General features: G+C 41.4%; 1 protein-coding gene across 1 annotated transcript in view; it reads right to left on the bottom strand.

The window, feature by feature from the left end:
- adgrl1a (adhesion G protein-coupled receptor L1a) overlaps positions 1–21,656 on the bottom strand; it is a 146,358-nt gene extending 124,702 nt beyond the window's left edge. The window contains exons 1-2 of the mRNA XM_019264986.2: positions 21,289–21,656; positions 17,152–17,326 (exon numbers count right to left, since the gene is read on the bottom strand). The gene's annotated coding sequence lies outside the window, so the exon portion shown is untranslated. The remainder of the gene's footprint in view (positions 1–17,151; positions 17,327–21,288) is intronic.
- Positions 21,657–21,995: the final 339 nt, after the last annotated feature.

Below are 21,995 nucleotides of genomic sequence, written 5' to 3'. Positions count from 1 at the left end.
TTGCAAGAACCTTTAACGAAGCTACATTAATCATATTGAACCACTAACTACAGCAATTATTTGTGTGATTTGCACATCGCTCACTATCAGCCTCCGATGCCTTTCCCAAAGAATGGGGACTCTGTGAGGTACGACAAAATGGAAAACAGTTGGTTATGGATGAGGTGTCAGCTTTTGTGGTTGATCAGCCTTGGTGTGTGCATATACACCAGGAATGAGACTCATATTACTGACCAAGGATGATTAAAAGCCACCCTTCAGGTCGGCAGTGTAATTAGAAATCAATTAAATTATGAAAAAAAAGATTGCTTTTGGAGAAGCCTGATAATGGCAGTGCTCAAACATTTACTCTATCATTTTCTTTTTCCTTGATTATATTCTGCAAGTAAACAGACAACAAATAATTTCTTTTAGGCGCCTACTTGAAAAAATCCCAGCTTCTATGTGCAAAGTACATATACACACACACCGTGGATATTCAAGTGAAATAAAAAATACCTCACATCACATGAACTGCAGGGAACTGTGAGAATTAATCAATCACACCTCTCAAGCTAGTGGAGGGTCTCTTGAAGGGTAAATAACACTGTTAAAATTAATGTGACAGGTTGCATACAAGATGTCATTATTCTCCCCAAGAGGGGGTAGACCTGACAATTATGATTGGATGGTACCTTTAAAATACCTGTCTCACCCTACAGGCCTGACACTAAATCAGCTGACATGAACATCATGAGACTCCCTTCCAGTCAAAAATCGGTTGAATCATGAAGCTCTTGAAAAGCTGATCTGCCATGACTGCTCAATGGGCTTCTCTGATAAAGCCAGACAAGGTGGTATTACACTGGCGAGCCCCAATCAGAGAGGGTGCAGTCGATCTATCATGGTGTTATCTGCGGAAGAGGTATATTACCTGGAGCCCAGACAGCCCTGGGCATGCGTGGATGTATGGTGCCGATAGCGGAGCTGGCTGTCATCCCTCTGGGCTGATTAATGAGGAGCTTGGCCCAGTGTTTAATGTGTTTAATATGGGCCGCTGACGAGGCCGTCACACTGACGGAACCCACCCATCTCTCTGACTGATGAAGTCACCTGCGGCTCTCCCTCTCTCTTTCACAGATACAGTAAAATAGACACACACACACACACACACACTGCAAGAAATCATGGCTTTTCTACTTTCCACCGCGTAATCTCCGCTGTGTTTACCAAACATTTTAGGAGCAGCTGTCTCTCACAAATATGTGTAGCCTTTTATAATCTCAATCACACTACCTAGAACATTGCTAGCACAGAATAACACATTTCATATTTTTTTAAAAATAGGCCGATGTAAACATGACAGCTGAACACACACACAAGCAGACAGGCAGGACTGCTTACTGCCGTGTAGTGACCCTTCATTTCATGTTGAATGGGAGGGAAAATTAGGGCCAAACGGAGAGCTCTGTTCTGGGGGTATTTTGGGAGCTGGAGCTCTCTAATGGAAGATACTTACACCTTTCTGTGTGGAAAGATTCAGTCTCTCTTGCTCTGTGTAATGAAACAGCTAATATTTTTGTACCTTTTCTGCCCAGCAATCAGACTTGTCTCCTCCTTTCCTCCCTCCCTCCTGCTCCATGATATGTCTATTACTTCCAGCCAGCCTCACTCTCTTTTTCTTTATTTCAGCTCTTCTACTCCCACCTGCTAATTTTCACTTCTTCCTCCCTTTTCTCTCTCCCTCACTACCACTATCTGCTGCCTTCCCACTCCTTCCCAGCACATTTCTATCTCTCTCTTTTCATCTATCACCTCCTCTGCAATGTTCTCATTTAATCATCCCCTCAAGAAATATATTCACCTCCGAACAACTGGGCTCCTATTAGATGATATACTCTGTTGTTACAGCTGTTATTGTGGCCAATTCCTGTGCTCTCAGGGTGGCCAAGGGCTGCCATGTAAACAGCCCATTTCAGGAAATGCACACACAAAGAGGAGCAAAGATGCATACAGTAGGAAGTAACCTAAAGTGTGTAAGCCTGATGGTAGCTTTGCTCACAGCAGCACATGTGCAAGACAGGCACAGATGTGTTGACATCTCGACATTAACAACATGCTGTATATCCCCTGTTGCTTTACTTACACACTATGTCAGTTATCACACCTTTTTCGCAGATCACTTCCCCATCTCTCTCGTGTGAATTCAGGGCTAAAAGTAATCAAATCTACCTGGTAGCATTATGATGTGCTGATATTTATAGCAGCTGGCCTGAATAAGATTATTTCTTTCTGGCAAGCAGTAACATTTAATTTTACATGTTCAAAGAGGTAGCAGGACTCAAGTGCTAAGTGCTTGTTGAGTCACCCTTACATGTGTGGGTTGGATTGAAAATGTCATTTTCCAGTCCAATGTCCAATGAGGAGCTGCACAGTATGGGCTAGCTCCCACAGGGAGTCTTCCAGCTCTCCATGAGGCAGGTACAGATCAAGCCAGGGAGCTGGGGAGGTGGGGCACACTCCTTCCCTCCAGACTAGAGTAATGAAATATCAGTTCTCTGAAAGGCTTGTTCTGCCCTCAGGGTGGTTAGCTGAGGCCCAGTTTAAGTTTACATTAACGGACAGAATCCTAATGATTCTGGTAAAGTACTCCTACCATGGGCTTTGCTGTTTCAAACATATAAGGATCTGCTTTTTTAATTATCTTAGCCTGTGAGAGGAAAGACAGTCAAAGCATGGCTGCTACTCCTACTGCAGCCTTCCCTGCTCTAGCCACCCGAATCCCATCTGCGCATTTATTCACACATGCACAATTTGCACAAAGCACACACACACACACACAAGCAGTGGAAACAGAAACAAACGCACGCTCTCATGTGAGCATACAACCACGCACAATTGCATATGCAAGAGCAGAGGAACATGTAAATCAAATAAATATCTATTGTAGTTTATGCATGGTAGAAAATCTGATGAACATAAGACAGGCACATCAGGCGTGTGCAGTGAATATGAACAAGAACATAATCTACACAGAGGAAAGACAAAACAAAATCACAAGATTCAAATAGAACTGTAGCTACGGCTTGTAATTTTGATGTATTTTGAAAGGGTCTAGGTTTTTTAATACATCTATTATATGTGGCTAACCCACGCACACAGCACGTAGATGCTGGTATGGTGCAATGTAAAGAAAACATCAGCTCTCTGTTCCCAAGTGATGTATCATAACAATAATCACTGTCAAGCCTAGAATGAAGGTGTTTCTTTCAGAGAGGGGGATGAAGGCAGAACTGTGGTAATTATGCAGCCGTAATGGAGTCGGTGCCTGGCGAGAGCCTAATGAGCTTACTGAAGTCTACCATTGAGAATTGATTCCTGGGAAAAAAAAAGAAAGAAGAAGAAGCAGTTGTGCTTGCAGGAGAAGGCCAGTGGAGGTGAGCTTGTCTCCATTGTTGTGCACTTAATTGACAGGGAACGAACATGCACTGAAATTCCCCAAGAGCAATTAATAATAATGAAAGGCACAGAAATCTTTATACTGTACATGGAATATCCTGATCTGAAGCTTTTCATTGTACTGTCACCTGTCGAGAAGAAGGTGTCTGATCACATTCTTAATTGTGTGTGTGTGTGTGTGTGTGTGTGTGTGTGTGTGTGTGTCTCAATCTTTTCCCCTTCTACCTTAATGTACAAAATAAAATAAAACTGTCAATATCAGCACAGGAAATAGAGAAATCTTTCCTGGTCTGGCAGAGCTGTCATAGACCAAATAGTGGAATAGTGTATATATGTGAATGCATGTATGGGTTCATGTCAGTGTGTTTGCAGAGAGATTACATAGAAGTTCATGTCATCTGATAGTCATATTGCAACAATTACATACAGAACAAAGCAACCCCATAACAGTATTATATCCTCATCTTTGACATGTTTAGGTTGCCCATGGTCTTGTCTTTTTCATCTGCCCATAGACCAGACTAGTTTATTAGTATGGCGAACAAGTTCTCTTTCAACACATCTGCCAGCCACAGACGAAGCTTTCAGACTCAATTTTCACACATACTTCACTCAGTAAGTGCTCGCTCAGCTTTTTACACTTTTCCTTTATTACAAGCCTTTTCTTTTTGCCTCTCGCTTGTCCGGTCTCATCATCTTTTTCACCACTAATGTCCAATCCAATTTACTTACAATTACAGCAAGAGAAACAAAAATATTTATTTTAATTAAGAAGACAGGAGTTATGATGGGACTGACTTTGGGTGGCAGTGACCATATGGACACTGGTGATATAATTCTGGCAAGTAGGCTGGTAGCAGATGCTGCAGACCAGTTTATCAATACTAGAAGCAGGGATGCAAAGTAAACTTAGTCTATTCTTGTGAGGGATTTATTTAATTTTGAGAAACAATGTTTTAGCGGAAGAATTATTTCACTTTGGGAAGAAAAACAGGCGTTGAGAACCCAAACGGGACATAGTGCTTATGAGTCCATTCACAGTTGTTTACTGAATCAAGTTTGTTTGTCTTCCTGAACCAATATTGGCATTTGAAAGTGGAAGTTATATTGAGCCTCGTAATAGTTATTTAGCTACCAAGGCTTATAAATTAATCCCAGATGACATGTTTTGGGGTAAATGTGAAGCTTAGGAAGTATTTTATTGGCTTTATCAGTAGCTTTCCTGCACAAAGTCACATCCACTCAAACCCCCGCCCCACCCCCAATTGCTACTTACTTGAAGCTCAGAAATTTCAAATATGCACAGCAGCAAAAATAACTCAATGAACGTGTGTGTGTGTGTGTGTGTGGGCGTGTGTGTGTGTGTGTGTGTGTGTGTGTGTGTGCGTGCGCACGCGTCGGTGTGAAGGAGAAAGAGAGACAGAAGACAGAATTTGTGTGTACAATCTGCCCATCTGCCATGAACAGACAATGTGCTTCTTAAAATTTTGTCATATTCCACATTAAAGGCGTAGTACTGACCATGTGGTGGTGGGACCGAACATGCAGCAGCTAAACATTCAAGCTGTCTAATGGGCGAATCTCAGGAAACCCATTTGACAGCTCCACTCAGTTTTTTTTTTTTTTTTTTATGCACATAGTGAGCTGATGTTTGGCAAGTCACAGCGCAACGCAGTGTGCTGTAGCAAGGGTCTCTTAAATCTTCTCATGCGAAAAACTGAAGCATGATACATTTTCATGGGTGCAGTCTCACTTCCACAATATATACAGTATAACCATAATATCCACATGGGGGTTATATGGTTTTTGATCAGTACAAATGACTAAGTGATCATCTCCTTAGCTGTTATGATCACTGGCTTTTAAACCTCTTTCTAGCCCATACCCTGCACATACTCTCTCATCTATACTCACATTTTCAGCTGCTAAATGATGGAGGATGGTTCTCCAAACCAGCGAACAATGTTTTTAACATTTGCTTTAACATTTCAGCTACAAAGCCTCGTGCTGAAGCCAAAAAAGCAAATGACACAGCAGTATTATTATTGCAGTGTTTTGTATTTTGCATAGTGATGTATTACCTGTTTATAGGCTATTTCTGTTGGATCTCTGGTCTAATTAGTCACCTTATTCATCTCACTTGTGAATATATGACTTCATTGTTGTTCAGTTACAGATCACCTCGGATCAGCGGAGTGGGAGCAGTTGGGATGGGGTATGGACATTGGTTGTGTAGGAGGAGATGAGTTATATTAATGTTGTTGCAATTCCTTCTGGTTGCCAATAGAGGTCGATAGAGGTCATAGATTACTTAACAGACCTTTAAATCAGCCTACTGCTGCGTGTGGGGAAAACATTTGTCATAATACTGCAGAGTTTTTCTGTGTTTTTTGGAACATCCCCCCCCAAATGGCTGCAACTGTAAATGCACAGGTGCAAGTGAATTTGAGCAAAAAATCTAGCTTACAAATCAGCTCTTGTGTAAGCACTTTCAGTGTGAGAATTAAATTAAATAAACAACAATGGTGCAACAGTAGCTGAAGCACAGTCGACTAGAGTGTTATTTCTGTTAAGTGAAGGAGTGTGGGAACACTTGGGGATGGTGGCCATCAGAAAGCATGCAGAGCTGAATTTACACATTGGTGCATCAAGCCACAGAGGCGTGTTGCTATAGAAGCAAGGGCAGGTTTTTACAAAGGGACATTACACACCTACACACTAAAGAACTGTTCACTTAATGTGCTCCTGAGGGACTGGCTCACTGCAGAACACTCTATTCATGCCTTCCTCCTCTGCTTTTCAATCATCTGTATGTGTCTCTGTCCCCCCCTCTCTCTCTCCCTCCCTCTATTTTCACTCTTTGCAGGTGTCTAATTCTGTGTTAAAAACTGCCTGCGGTCCTTAACTGTTGAATTTTTCATGCCTTTAAATTTTTTCTGGGCACTTAAAATAACTTTTACAATGTTTCCCCCCCTTTCTTTCTCCTTATTTCTCACCACTCAATAGATGTCTGCTGTTACTGTGGTAACATTTTCAGTGTTGATGCACTCTACATTATCATTATGAAATGAACTTATCTTAACATTTTACATTGAATAATGTAGGCTAAGAACACAACATTTCCTCCCACATCCTCGCTCTATCCTTCCAAATGAATCGTATCAATACTAAAACTGGAGACTTCAGTACTGACAGCTGTGACAGTGACATACTTTATCATGGTGGTTCATATCTCCATTGTGGTTATTAAATAGTCAAATGGAAATCCCACAATGGCTTGAGTAGACCGTTGAGGTTTGCTACGTGTGGGTGTGCCAAGGCCAAACATTCATAACGACCAAAATGATTAAAAGCAGAGAAGAACCAGTGCTGAATATTAATCATACATAAGAAATGACATAGGACAGAACAGCATTTACAGCCTAGATCCGTGCTACTTGAAGAAGATGAAAATATACCAATCAAATAAAAAGGCATTTGAAAATGCAATTAAACGTTGGCCTTGGCTTAATTAGGTTGCCCGCAGATACCAGTGGTTTTCATTAAGGATTTCATTGAATCTCTCCACCATTCTCTGTTTGACGTCGACTAACTGAAAGTGGACATTTTGACCTGCAGACTTTGTCTATTCATGAACTGTTTCACTTCTCCATTTATAGAACCACTTTGCCCCCTCAGGTATACTACAGTCCAGCTCTTGGCTCTTGGCTCCTTCCACTTCCATCAAGTGATGGAGGGAAAGGAGGGGAAAGAAGGATGAGGTCTGGGGAGTGCGTACCCCTGCTGAGGCCAAAATGCCCAAACATTTCCAGGCATGCATCATAGAATCCTGTGGGACCACTGTGATTAAGACCTGAATGAGACGAAGGGGTCATGGCCTGCAGTCAATCTCTTACAGGTCTCTGGGTCCCTCATTACTCATTGATTGGTCACCTGGAGCAACAGCACCATTCTGCAATGTACACTCTATAATTACACTACAAAAAATAATACTTTCAACAAACACAAAATCATACACATAGTCGTACACCCACAGGCAACACCTGGACTCTGGAGATTTCCTGAAAGAGCACAGAGAAGAAAAAAAATGCAGTAAAATGTTTGAATAAAATCTATCTAAATAAAAACAATGTACTTCTAGTCACAGTGGGTGCCATTACAATGGTTCTTCCTTGAAGCCTTTATATTTTATAATTTTTTTTGTAACTGTGTGTAATGTTGTGCAATTTGTTTTGTTGTTTCTTTTTCAGTGTGACGGCATAGGTGCATTGTTATGGGGACGTTTTTTGAGGTTGTCAACTACCTGGAAGATTATAATTGAGGGACCCTGTGCTCTTGTGTTGTGTTTTTGAAAAACACTAATTATTTTCTCATTAGAAGATAATCAAGGGGAAAAAACAGGTATTTAGTTTAAATCAAGCCCTGATGGGGATACATATTAAACATTAAACATATTATTACCATGATTAATAAAGTTAACAGCCATTCGAGTCAGGGAGCCCTTTTATTTAAAATGGAGCAAAGTCACAGCAGATTTTAATCATTACATAAGGGGGATTACAACAAGAAAGAATGATACTGATGTCTACTTTTGTGAGATGAGTTGGATAATTTACATTTTTTCATTTTAATGTGTTTAAACCTCTGGTGGATTTCCTGACTTTGCAGTTTATGAGAATTTTAGAAGAGGTGACGCATATCCATTATTAATGATTGGCCTGTACAGCTACAATACATCACCTGTGCCCTTAACATGGCTAATTACGCATTCATAGGCCATAAGTAAGCTGGACAAATGAACTGTCTGCACTTGCATTGCTTCATACTAATTACCGCGGTAAAACAGATGCTAATTAGTTTTATCATCATCCATATGGTTCATTTTAATTTATCACAAAAGTAGCAAATCTGTGTTTTGCCATTATAATCTGATCTAATTGGTTACAATGTATACGATTACAAGATATATAAGTGTAAGAAGTTGTTTTCAGCAGCCTCAGTGGATACAGACATGCACATATTAGAAGCTAAAAACAACAATTCTGATTCATTACAATTCAATTAGGCTGAGGTCATGACAGAGTCTCTCCTGGGCAGGTCCTGGTGGCGCAATAAACGTCAGCCTGCGACAGATTCCCAGACAGAGATCTCTAAGAGCACACAACCTGCAGAGATAGAGGTCAGCCATGTTAACTGGATCCTTTGAGAGCAGAACAGATCTATACCCCGCAGACGAGCTAAAAGACCACCAGTTACGATAGGAGCACAGTATTAGAGCCAATACCACAGAAACATACAACAGACAATATACTGTGTGCTAAAGTGGGTACTTGTGAAAAATGTGTTAGATACGGTATGTAGGTGGTGGATGTGTGTGTGTGTATGTATGTACTGTATATATACATAAAGATTTTTTATTTATAGCGCTTAGAAAATTCTGTGTTTTTTAAAAGAAAAGCAATTTTTTAAGTATGTTTTGGGGGACTTTTTATGCACAGGACAGTTGGAAGGAGACAGGAAGCAAGGGGCAGAGAGAGGGGGAATGACACGCAGTAAAGGGCTGTCCAATGCGGGATTTGAACCGGGGCCGACCGCAGCGAGGACTGTAGCCTCTATACACGGGGCGCCTGCACAGCCCACTACACTACCAACCACCCAGATGTAGCAGATTTTTTGTCCATAAAAATAACATCAAATTGATCAGAAATACATTTTAGACATTGTAAATAGTGCAAATGACTATTGTAGCTGGAAACACCTGATTTGTAATGGAATATCTACATAGGTGTACAGAGGCCCATTATCAGCAACCATCACTCCTGTGTTCCAATTGCATGTTGCGTTTGCAAATCCAAGTTTATCTTTTATCTAAGTTCATTTTAAATGGCTAACTGGTTATTAGAAATACTTTCTAGTGTCTGGAGCATCAGCAATTAGGGTTCCATTACAGGCTCAAAATGGCCTGAAACAAAGAACTTTCTTCTGAAACGTTTCAGTCTATTCTTGTTCTGAGAAATGAAGACTATTCTATGCGAGAAACTGCCATGAAAGTGAAAATCTCGTACAATGCTGAGTACTATTCACGTCTCTCTCTAACCAGGATAGAAAGAAGAATGGGAGACCCTGGTGCATAACTGAACAAGAGGACAAGTACATTAGAGTATCTAGTCTGAGAAACAGATGGTTTGTGGAACAAAAGCTTTTCCTTAAATAATTTTTAACTTGTCAGTTTTTTCTTCAAAAATAATAATACCCCCTGAACATAATGCACTGTTTTTAGAATTATTTTTCAAACAGTGCAAATCCTTTGTAGATATATTGACTCTATATGCCACAGAGGTACAACAGCTATCATAACTATGATTTGATATGATGCCGTCCAGAATCGTTTGTCATTGTCCTCTATTTGTCCTAATATTTGTCTTTGTCTACTGCAACCACAACTCGATCACCGCAAGCCAAATTCTGAGATGTAACTAATAATCTAAAATAATATTGCAGCCAATTTACATAAGTGTATTTATTTTTATTTATTTGGTTGCAACAAAATGATTAAATCTATATTTATATTTGTATTTACAGTAGCTCACCAAAGAGCAAGACCAGCTACTGTTTGTTAAGCAAACATTTGAGGTCATTCAGGTTAGCAAGCTGGCATTCGTTATGAAAACAGAATACCAACATTTAGCACACTGAGAAAGACATTTCCAGCATAACATCAATGGCAATAAATAAAACATTTATCAGGTTCAGAGTGTGCAGATCATTTATTTTGTGCTTCAGCATGTGCAGCAACATGGTTTGGGATAAAGAGCAACTGTGAAAAATGTCAACACCAGCTATGACATGTTAATGAAAGCAATGATGGTTTCATATGTATCAGTTATAAAATTGTATTATCAGAATAATACATAATAATATACATTTACTATTACTGACCAATAATTTATTGACCTGATAACTTATCATGCATCCATAATTCCTTAAAACAAATCCAACAAATCTGTAGCATTCAAGTTGCACCATGTCAGGGCCGAATGGAGCAGGATAAGTGTTTGGCCACCATAGACTTAAGGGCAAAAGTATAACTCCAGGTGATTCAGGCCATATTAGACAGTAAATGGTGGAATAAGGACAGCTCTGAGGGCCCCTGGTCCTCTGCTCTGGTCCATCTCCCTGATGGAGCCTCAGCTTCGAACACCAGCACTCTAATTAAAGGTTATGCAGATTCCTCTACATCTTACCGAGAGAGCAGGGCAGGACAACAGGGATACATAGGTAAAGAGTCCCTGTAATTACTGGTTTTCAGTATGCATTCATAAGGACAAGAAGATATGAAAAGCATTTGGCATGTGCATTTGTTAGAGGGGGTAAGTTATGTAAGTAGTTCCATTAACTTGTATTCAGTGTTTTTTCATCTTTTTCATCAGTTTGCTCCATCTGCCATGTGTGACAGTCAACTCATACCAAAACTAGACTGAAATGAGTTAAACAGTGAATTTCAGTTAACATGAATGATACCTAATGTATAGCATTCAAAGTCCTGCTGTGTCACTGTGGCTGTGTATTAAATTTTTTTTTCTTTTGAGGCCATAGAAGTGTAAAAGTAGCTGCTTTTCCAGGGTTTAGGGTGGCTGTTAATCCCCTGCCTGTGTGGTTATGGAGGTAAAACACATTTCCGTGCTCATGCTCTGTAGCACGCTGCACTGGTGTGTGGCTTAAGCTCTAAGCAACAGGGAAGGGAAGATTCAGCCATTTTTTTCCTTGGGAAAGATTTTTTTTCCAGTGTCGTGCTGTTGGACGCGTGTATTTTGGGGATTAGTGGCTTAATCGACCTTGTAATGGGGAGATCAGAGTGGCATGCAGGCATGGAGAGAAGTGCATACACACACACACATGCTCATACACACATATACTGTATTCTCTCACACACACGGTCATGTTTAAGCAAACACACTTAGGCACACAAATCTGCGCATCCTTACTTTATTAAAAACACACACACCCATCATCTTTCGTAGGCCACCGCACTGACCGAAAACAACCTTTTCTTTTAACAGAGAAATATATGTGCACCACGCACACACGCACACACACGCGCACACACACACACACACACACACACACACACACACACACACACACAAACACTAATAACCTCATACCTCTCCCCAACAGCCAGAAAATGTACAGTCACACCACATAGTGTACTAGAGTACATTGGACACCTTATCGCTGCTTCCACCCACTGCTCCCTCTGTAATATGCTGCAGCTCTGTGGGTACATTGCACTGCAGACCGAGGGCTCTCCGGGGGGTCAGTGTATTGTCTCAGTGAACAATGAGCACTCTAGGTAATGCTTCTGTGGACTCGAGAGGTCAGCCCTGTGAGTCACCCTCTCTGTCTATGAATTTCCTACAGTACATGTCCATCTCTCTCTCTTTCGTTCTCCCCCTGAGGGTTTGTTTGCCCACTCTGCCCGGGTCACTCCTCTTTCTGACTGGTGTGGCGGTTGTAGTTGAGGGACTGGATGGAGGGGTGTATGGGAGTAATGTGTCTGTTATCTCATATCAGCGGCAGTCGTGGAATCCAGTGCAGCGCGGCTGATAAGATGAACAAACAGTTGGGATCATTAGAGCGAAGACATTGTGTAATCACCACTCTAATCTCCCCCTAATCCCAACATCTCCAACCAGCCAGAGGCTCCAAACCACGCAGGCCCATACACCAGTCCAATAGCCAGGCCTCTGTGTACACACACACACACACACAAACACACACACACACACACACCTCATGCACACGTGATGCTACTCAGGCAAAATAAACTCTCACGCAGAACAAAAACACATGCAAACAGTACAGCCAGGCAGCACACACACACACACACACACACACAGCCGCCAACTCTCACATTCCACTTTTTTTGTTTCTAAACTAATAACAGGCTGTGCGCACATGGCCAACCCAGAGGAAAAAATCAATACTCTCTCAGACAAAATCAAGATTTCTTTTATCCTTCTATTTATTCTCTTTGGCTTTCCCCCATCGCTCTGTTTCCTCTCTCGCTCTCGCTCTCGCTCTCTCTCCCTTTCCTCAATCGACATCGGCAGCTTCTTGATCTCTGTGGAAGTCCTTGGAGCACCAGGAACTAGTCACTCCACTGGCAGATCTTTGGTGGTACTCACCCTCTGAGGTTCATCGATTAAAATAATAAGATATTTTCCCAGGATGCTCATCTTGTCTTTGTGACCCGCACCGATTGCCCTGGCCCAGTCCATTCTCAGTTCATCTGTGTGTAACAAAGCCGACCCTTGCAACAGCAGTTCAAGCCTCCCTGTTCTAGCTTCTACATGTGTTTGAAAGGAAATCCTGGATCAGCTTCAGCTCTCTCATCGCCCCAGGACAAAGAATCCAACCACAAATGATGAGCTGGGACTGAAGCCCGCAAAAGATGCTGAAATACCCAGACCTGTTATTGTGTATACACACACTAGACAAATAAATAGAGAAAAGATGGTAGGTCAATGCGAGAAACGAGGTTAGACAGAGGATGAAGAGGGGGAACAAGCAAAGATGTAAGTACCATAGCCTCCATAGTGGCATTTTTTATCTCTAATAGGAAAGACAAATAGAATATCTCCGTTTCAGGGCTCTTACAGGTGGACAACACACAAAAAATACCCAAACAAAGGTGGAGCTGAGGAAGGTGTATGAGGAGGAAGGAGATGGTTTGTGTTTTCTGCTGGCTGCAGCGAATGCACGCTGGCAGGGAGAGAGTGGGGATGTGCTAAGGCTGCAAAGCGAAGAAGACATGGAGAGGCAGATATAATACAGCATGTTTTTTTCGTCTTTTTTGTTAAGCTTTGGCACCATCAAAATGCCTCAGTCATGCCAATAAAGCCTGTTTGAAATTAATTGAATTGACAGAAGAAGCCAGTGAGACAAAGACAGGGAAGAGAGGGGGGAAAGGTGTCAGAACAGGGAAAGGGAAACGTATTACACCCAGTTTTTTGTAATATATAGATCCCTCATTTTGTCTCTGCAGTATGTTTTATTTATTTGAAGTTAGTGTCTTAATGAGATCCCAGTGGTACTACAACAGCTAAGAATGAGGAAAAGAGAGAGAGCGAGACAAGAGATATGGGAGAAAAATTATCTCAGGAAAAAAGGGAGAACGACATGCAGGCAAGCAAAGAAACAGAAGAGAAGAGAAGGTCTATGGATCAGAACAACAGAGGAAGTGTAATGTTGGCAAAAGAGGACAGGAGAAATGATACCATAATGCACCAGCTCACTGTAAAGTGCAAAACAGCTCTCCTGTAAAGCAGTTGCAATTGCTTTTTCTCTTTGTTCTGCACCCGTTCTGGTAGATCCAATACATACAAACTCCTGGGACAAGACAAAGGCATATTCCGCCAGGCTGTTGTGAGCTCGAATGAAATGAAGCCCAACGCAGATTGCATACCTCAACCCTGGCTAAGAGAGATTGGCCACAATGCCGCGGCACCCGGCCAGCTCTTTGTGCCGAGCAAAGGAATGGAAAACAGATGCCACATAAAATGCCCTGGCATGGGGGCTGTATATTGATTCATTTGCTGTATTTTCTCTCTTTAAACAATGCTGCTTTATTACTTAGCTAAATATGCTGTATGGTTGCATGAGCATGCACACACAGTGGAGTGTGAACTGTGTGTATGTGTGTTCCGATGTGTATCTAAGCTTCTTTGTGCACAAAACGTTTCCAAAATGTTCTCGCTACCGCAGCAATTGAAAAAGTTAAAAGACCGGCATAGTAGCAAGTTTTAAATGTCTGTGATTAAACTGCACACAGATCAGCAGAAAGATCGGCAGGTAGATATTTCCTTGTGCAATCTTCAGAAGTGATAATGCTTCTCTGCTACTTGGCAACCCTTTTGTTATCTAAAGTGCAGGAAACAGGTGAGGTGCCCTCCAGAGGAATAAGATCAACATTCTCCTGTGCTTCTGACCTGGAGAGACTCATAAACACAATCTGTCCGTGTTTTTTTTTTGTTTTTTTTACTTTTCTCTCATAATACAGAACCACTCTCTCCTCAAGTTACATATAATAATGTAGACCAGAACCTTTGTGATGTTTTTGCCTTTGTCAGGAAAATCTGTATCCCATCTTAAAACACCTTTTTCTCATCCTGAATAATTGCCTCCTACTTGGCTCTTAGATGATGTCCCCCTCTCTTAGCGCCTGCTTACGCTCTCACACTGCACTGCATACACTCGCTCCCTTCACCATCGCCCAAGGTTCATAGTTGTCTCATAACTGTCAAGCTCTCACTTTTCAAGAGTAGGATATTGCTTGATGCCCACTACCTCATGTTGTTTGCAACTCTCTGTGAAGGGAGGAGGTGGTGGAGGGCTTTTTTTTCTGTTTTTTGGCAGGATTGGATGGGGCGGTAAGAAGTAATGAAATGGTATGTGTGACGAATTGAGGCAAAGGGCGAGGAGGCAAGCTGTGTGGCAATGAAGAGAGGAGAGGAGATGAGGGCAGAGCAGAGGGGGGAAAGTCTGTGAAAAAATGCAGAGTTGAAGGGTTTGGAAGAGCAGAATCAGCACTTATGCAAACACTCTGAGGAGGTAGCCACACATACACTGACACACACACCTGTACACAGCCATCTAGCGGGTTTTTCTGTAGCACCGTTACGAATATCTTCCATATCAGGATGTCATACTGGGCAGAGTCGGCTCTTGGAACAGCGACTCCCTGTTGCGCTGTGAGGCTATTACATGGTCTAACAGAGCTCAACTAATAACATGGACCAGATCAGCCACTTCCCACTTCCTCCTCAGATCATCACGTATCACAGGAGTTTGGGCATTTTTACCACCCACTCATGCCAGAGACCTCTCTCAACCCTAATCCTACACATGGAAACACACACACACATGCACACACACAAAGTACGTGTCTTCTTTTTTTCGTAAAGGTTCTAACCTCCTACACACTGCATACATCCCATAAAACGTAAATCAATTGTTGCCATCGGTCAGTTGGCGACCGTCCACCGCAAGTGTTTTATTGTGCTTTGTTTGGATGTTTGTTGCCATTAATCTGTTTGAATAGCTGTGGGGGGCTTTCCAAAAGCACTTCCTGTTGAATTTACTGTCTTGGTGGCTGAGCACACATCTGTCTTTTCCTCAAACAGAATTCTCACCCAAATTCACAGTCCAAATCCTATGCACATAAACACCAATCCAAATCCCCCAGTCCCCAAATCCCTGTTTAGTAATTGTGAGAGCATGCATCTGTGTTAGTGCATTGTGGGCCCGAGATGTTTGCTACTGTCAGTGTGAATTGCATTTGCCACTGAATGGGTGATTTTTCAGTTTGTGTTTTGTGCTGTGCTGCTGATTGAATCAATTCTATTGACTGACCTGAGCGATAAAGAGAGATGACACATGAAAATCATTGTATTAAACAGTAAGGTCTTATCGACTCTCATAATGTTGCAATTGCACGAAGCTGAAATGCCTCCCTGATTAGGTTTTAGATCACATGTGCTGCTACCATTGCTTTTAAAAGGGATCCTTAAGGTTCGCTTCAGTGCTTTCTGTGGCATAAAATAAACCAGCAACAAGAGAATAAGGCGTCATTGCTCTCTTTCTTCCTACCAAGAGCACTGTGCTCTTCTTCCTTAGCCAGATAGAGGCAGTGATTTGGCAGGCGTCTGCAAGGTAAACATGAGTAGCAGTATTACAAACCGTTTAATCAGTATAGCTATGGTTTTTCCACGTTTATATGTTAGTGCCAGACAATGCACTTGGTTTCAGGGGACCCAAGATTGCATACGAGTGGAAGCTGAGTACGGTCTTTGTTATATGTACAGAAATTGTCCTTTGGGAGACTGTAATGGCGCACCGTTAGAAGAGTCACAAGCACCAGGCTTTATTGCAAACGGTGGCGCACTAACTGACAAGTGTGTTTTCACCAGGATGAAACATTTTACACAAGACACACCCGCAGGCATAATGTCTGTCGCTCTGCCTCTCTGTCTGTCTCTCTCCCTCCCTCTCTCTCTCTCTCTCTCTTGCGCTTTCTCTCTCCGTCTGTCATACCAACACGTCCATGTACACACACACACTCCTGTCAAGCCCCTCCCTTGCCTCAGTCCTCCATTTTTTCCCTCCATCAACTCAGTGACACCCAGCAGTGGGCCGTGACATTACAGAAAAACAGAGCAAGGGAATGGGGGAGGGGGGGGGGGGCATTGGAGAAAAAAAAAAAGGTATAGAAATTGTGGCGGCAAGAGGGAGAAATTTAAAGAAGGGGTTAGGAGGGCATGAGCTTAAAAAAAGATTGAAAGCGAGCAAGTGGTGGAGTGAGTGAGAAGTAAGTGAGGGACATGTGAGTGATTTCCTCAATGTCATAAGGCAACATGGGGGTGGCTGCAGCCACGGGTGAAGGAGCAGTGAAGCAAGCTTGATGGCCTACACATCTGATGAGAGGAACTGGTCCCCTTGAAAGAAAGAGCTCAATAATTCAAAGGGAGGTGGGAAGAGAGAGCGTCAGGGAGAAGGAGGTGACAGAAATGGAGCTGCTGGTGTTTAGAATATGCTGTATTTAGAGGTTTGAAGGGCGAGAGGGTGAGTGTTGCTCGCTCACAGGTCCGAAATTATCAATTAACACCAGGATCACTCCTGCCGCATGTGGACGTCAGGCATGCCAGAAAATACCTTGCAGGTGTGCCAGTGTTTGGGGTCCAGAGGTAGAATTCCTGGCGTAGTTGCAGTGCATCGAAATCTGTCACGCTTTGTTCCCAGGTAAGCTTTTTGTGCAGGACATCACTTTGGAACAATTCATTCACACTGGCAGCCGCGCAGTGTGGCCACAATCAGAACTGCCACCAGCCTGCAGTGCAGACACAAGCAGAGGAATTATACTCTTATGAAAACCACAGGGATCTATTCAGGGCCCCAACGCTCAATGCACAACTCCATTCTGTACAGCAAATGCTGTGTCATTTGTCTCAGCCAGCACAGTGTTTAGAATGAAAGTGAAGACAATTTACTGCAGATATAGTGAACTTCAATTTGCCTTGTGAGAGGTAAGACACCAAGCACTTGCAAAGCATGTAATGAGGGTGACACAGTAAGAAAAAGGAATGAAGGGACATTAATTCAGAGATTTTGCTCTTAGCTAAATTAATGTTGAGCAGGATGAGAATTAAAAAGAGGTCACAGTGGGTGAAGCTGTGACAAGAGGACACAGATTAGAATTCTTCATAATGCTTTAAATTTATTTCTAGGGGCCAAATTCTATTCTCACCACGTTGAAAAGTTTTAGAAATCTGGAATTGTTCCTAAGTTGGATAATAATAGCCAAGCTAATTAGAAGCTGGCTTCAATTAAGCATTAGGCAACAAGATAATCTCAGCCATTTCTCCAACCTCTAATTTGAGCACAGATATTCATTTATGTGGAAAATGGTATTCATTTTTCCACATACATAAATATTCATCTCAAACTCGCTGAAATGGTGCTTTTCAGCTTGATAGTTTTCCTGACATTAAAGCTGGTGCGTGATGGGGCTGCAGTGCATCCTGCTGGTCGAGCACAAGCACAACAGGCCTCACACCCTTCACTACTGTATATGGCTACTTGACCAACTTCTGCTTTATCTACAGTTTGTCATTTACAGCAGGAGCTCTCTGCAAACTCAGCCGATTGAAGCTAAACTGGAATGCACAGCATGATTTTGAGCAAGACTGATAAAACTCTAAAGCTATATTACTTTTTCCCAGCTCAGAGACAGAATTGCATCTTTGACTTAGAGTTATTTTAGAGTTGCCAAATATGTTGTTATCATACAACTAACCTACCACTGCACCGTGCTCAGATAAAACATATCACACTCTGACAAGTGTTGATGTCTAAATTAATTATTCTCTATTAATCCTACACAGACAAATGCTTATACAAGCAGTGTTTGAATAGCTGCTGGAACAAGACAGACAAATGTACAAAGCATCTTCACATCTCAGTTGTGGGTTCAAAAGAATTTTAAAACACTTGCGCTAACAGATTGCACATACAGATACCAAACTGAGGTCTGGGATTTGGGAGTGCAACTACCTACAGTAGTGTCTGATCACACAGACTGTCACTGCTTTTTGATAATAAGTAACATTTTGTGTCAGAACAGAAAAAAAAAATGAATAAAAGAAAAGATAAACATTCATACACAACCTTAAAATGTGTCTCTTTGTTGGTTTGTTGAATAAAATAAACAAACGGTTCAATAAAGTAGGTCACAAGTCCTTGGTGTTGATTACTGAATGATTCCACCTTCTAGCACTATTTTGACTTTCCTACTCAACTGCATTTTCAAAGTACTTCCGTTTTCATAGTGTTAGCAGAAAATTTTAGCCTAAGCGCTCTAGTGGATCTGAACACTTTCACACTCATGACTCCTAAAAGACCTATGGGTGCAACTCTGTGATATTCCCTGTACACATGCATGCATGGACACAACTAATGGTATAAAGTTATGAACACTACTGAGGATATTGCAATGCAATTATCCTAATGTTATTATGTATAAGAGTTTGATCATTCATCCCTTGAGCTGCCCTGCAGCTTTTGGTTATTCATAACACATTTACATTTATACTATGAATGCTCGCAATCAAATGATGGCATAATCAAGTTCAAATGTGTTTCACACAATATGAAGTACATCAGTCAAAGATTATTAACTTATTGGTGCTGAATGGCTCTAGAGGGGCTCACTCCAAGACAAATGGGCTATCATGGGCTTGTTGCTGACCGTAGTGAATGCTTAAATCTACATTAGCCACAGACATCAACGCTCTGTAGTGTGCAACAGCTGAGCTGTTAGTGGTTCTTTCTGGCTTCAGATACAGTATTTATTCACAAAGATCCCCACTAATATGATCAGAATATTATAATAATCATATAAATGTAATTCATTTGTGGTGATTTACTTCAAATTTCTCACAACTCCTAACTCCTGATAATTTCTTTAAAGGCTCCGTCCTCTACTGACAACCACATACTCTAACACAGAGTGGTTACAGTGTTCAGTTGGCTTAGTTAAAACATAAATATCCTTATTAACAATTAAAAAGACTTCATAAAGCATATATTTCTGAAATTTAATCTGGCTAACAGCCTCAAACACTGTAGTAAACAATATAAATATTTTCACAAATATAATGCAATACAATAAACTACATAACTTTGGGTGCAGCGGTAGAATGTGGCAGCTTTAATGGGGGTGCTATAATGTCTGAGAATGTGGCCATTAATATGACTCCTGATATATTCACACATGATGCATTGGTACTATTACACTACTATTGCACTCTGGTCCAAACTAGATTTCCTATAGCTTACATCAACAGTGTGTGATGAAAGAGAGAATTTCTCTAGAAATATTCTGGTCAAGAATGCTAATTTAAAAGTGTTGTGTTTTGAGGCGGTGTTTGGCTCGGATGGTAGAGCGGCCGCCCCATGTGCAAAGGCTTGGTCCTTGCTGTGGAGGCCCAGGGTTCGGGTCCGACCTGTGGCTCTTTCCCGCGTGTCGTTCCCCATCTCTCTTTCCCAACATTCCTGTCACTCTTCAGCTGTCTCTATCAAGGATAAAGCTTAAAAAAGGCCAAAAAATAATCTTTTAAAAAAGTGTTGTGTTTAGTGCTGGTATTTGATAAAAATAACATGATTAAGCTCAAGCCAATGACCAAATTCCTTTTATAAAATAAATTGTGGTTCATCAACAAAATCAACATTGCTATGACATTAGAATGTATTGTTCGGGGTATGGCATCATGCTAAATCTCTAAAACAAAACTATACATTCTTTAGGAGAATCACAGTAATACTGGCTACTGTTTATTTCCTACATGTCTTCATCCTTGTCTAAGAGGTGTTTGGTTAGAGCTTGAGGAAAGAAAAAGTAGTCCATGTGGATAAAAGCTTCACCTGGAATGAACTTTCCTCAGTTTTCTCCTGGAGGACTGTAACCTCAGATGCCTGTGCAGACTCTCTGTGATATGCAGTAGGCCTTATGGATGAAGTTAACAAAGGCCAGATAGATTTTGTAGCCAAGCACTGTCACTGTATTCACATTCACAGGGGTCTGGGGAGGTCTGCATGTGTGAATTCACATATTCATATGCAAGATGTACTTTACTGCATGTGCAATTCGTACAGTATAGTACTCTTGACCTGACTGTTTTTTGTGACAACAGCCTCCCCTAGGCTGCCCTGATAATGATAGTGCGTGGCAAGATAATGTGTGCCATGTCTCTAATATGTGGTCTGACTGAACAGATTATTCAGACCAGATTGCATTGGAAGATGATTCAAAATTCATCATCCATAAATGAGTCCAATTCAATTTTTTCTGTGGGGAGTTAAAGGGGCATGTGCCACTCTTCGCAGCTCTCTATTGGCTGCAAAATATTTTATGTTGATCGTTGGTATGCAGGAGTTATAAAAAAAAATGTTGGTAGGTTGTTAAATAAAGGTTAAAAAGTAGGTCAGTTAAAACATACAATATGTTTGATGATAATAATAATGCACAGGGTTGACCTATTAAATTATAAAGCACACCTTCAAGCTATAAAATATAGAACATTCTGATGTCATTGTGTACAAACACAGGCTATGAAAAACCGTGTTGGGTCCAACAAACATATCCATAACTATTAAATAACATTCACAGCAGAATACAGCATCAAGCCCCAGCCTACAGCAAAAACAGAGGCTGCACAACATAACACACCATGTGTGCCTTGTGGTGCAGTGGTTGTTCAGAGTGACTAATCTATCAGCAAGTTTTGTACTCACCTGTCTGAACCGAAGGCTGTGAGTCTAGTGCACCGCAAACCCAATCCACAAACTGCTCCACATTCAGCTTGATGGTCTTGTTCATTTTCACTGCATATTAGAAACCAGTCCAGTCAGGCTGTTGTTTTCACGCTGTGCTCTAAAGTTTGGAGCGGAATGAGCGCGTTGTGACAGGGACTGTCAAAGTGAGCAGCAAGTCGTACACGCCTAAAGGTTCCTGCCTGGCCCTCTATCCCCAGAAATCCCACAAGTGGGCGTAAACATTTTGAATCTTTAGGGTATTTATACTGCGGGAAATTGATATCTGTAACATTATTATCATTATCTGAAGGAAGGGCGAACTAGTTCGCTGTTATGAATCTCTTTCAGTGTTTGAGCTGGGTGTGGCATCTCTCTGGACACGGATCCCTCCTGCGGTCAGACGCAGATACAACAACATCCAACTTCTTCTCTTTTGGCTTTAGGACTTTTTCATGTGACTTGCTTGTAATCAATAACAGATTGACTTACGCAATAGCCTACTTGAAAAAAGTTTAAAAAATAAAAAATAAATTAAAAAAAGAAAGAAAAAGGAGATTGTTTTGATTTCTAGGTCTAGCTTAAATGTTCTTTATAATACAAATAGGCTGCCCAAAAAGTTAATTTGTTACCCCAAAACCACAGAAACTGGCTTCATGAATGCCCTATGGTAGATAAAACAGGATGGC

The sequence above is a fragment of the Larimichthys crocea genome, chromosome XII (genome assembly GCF_000972845.2).
Source record: "Larimichthys crocea isolate SSNF chromosome XII, L_crocea_2.0, whole genome shotgun sequence".
NCBI lineage: Eukaryota > Metazoa > Chordata > Actinopteri > Sciaenidae > Larimichthys > Larimichthys crocea.
Note: the sequence above shows the minus strand (reverse complement) of the source record. Positions and strands in the feature narration are given on the sequence as shown.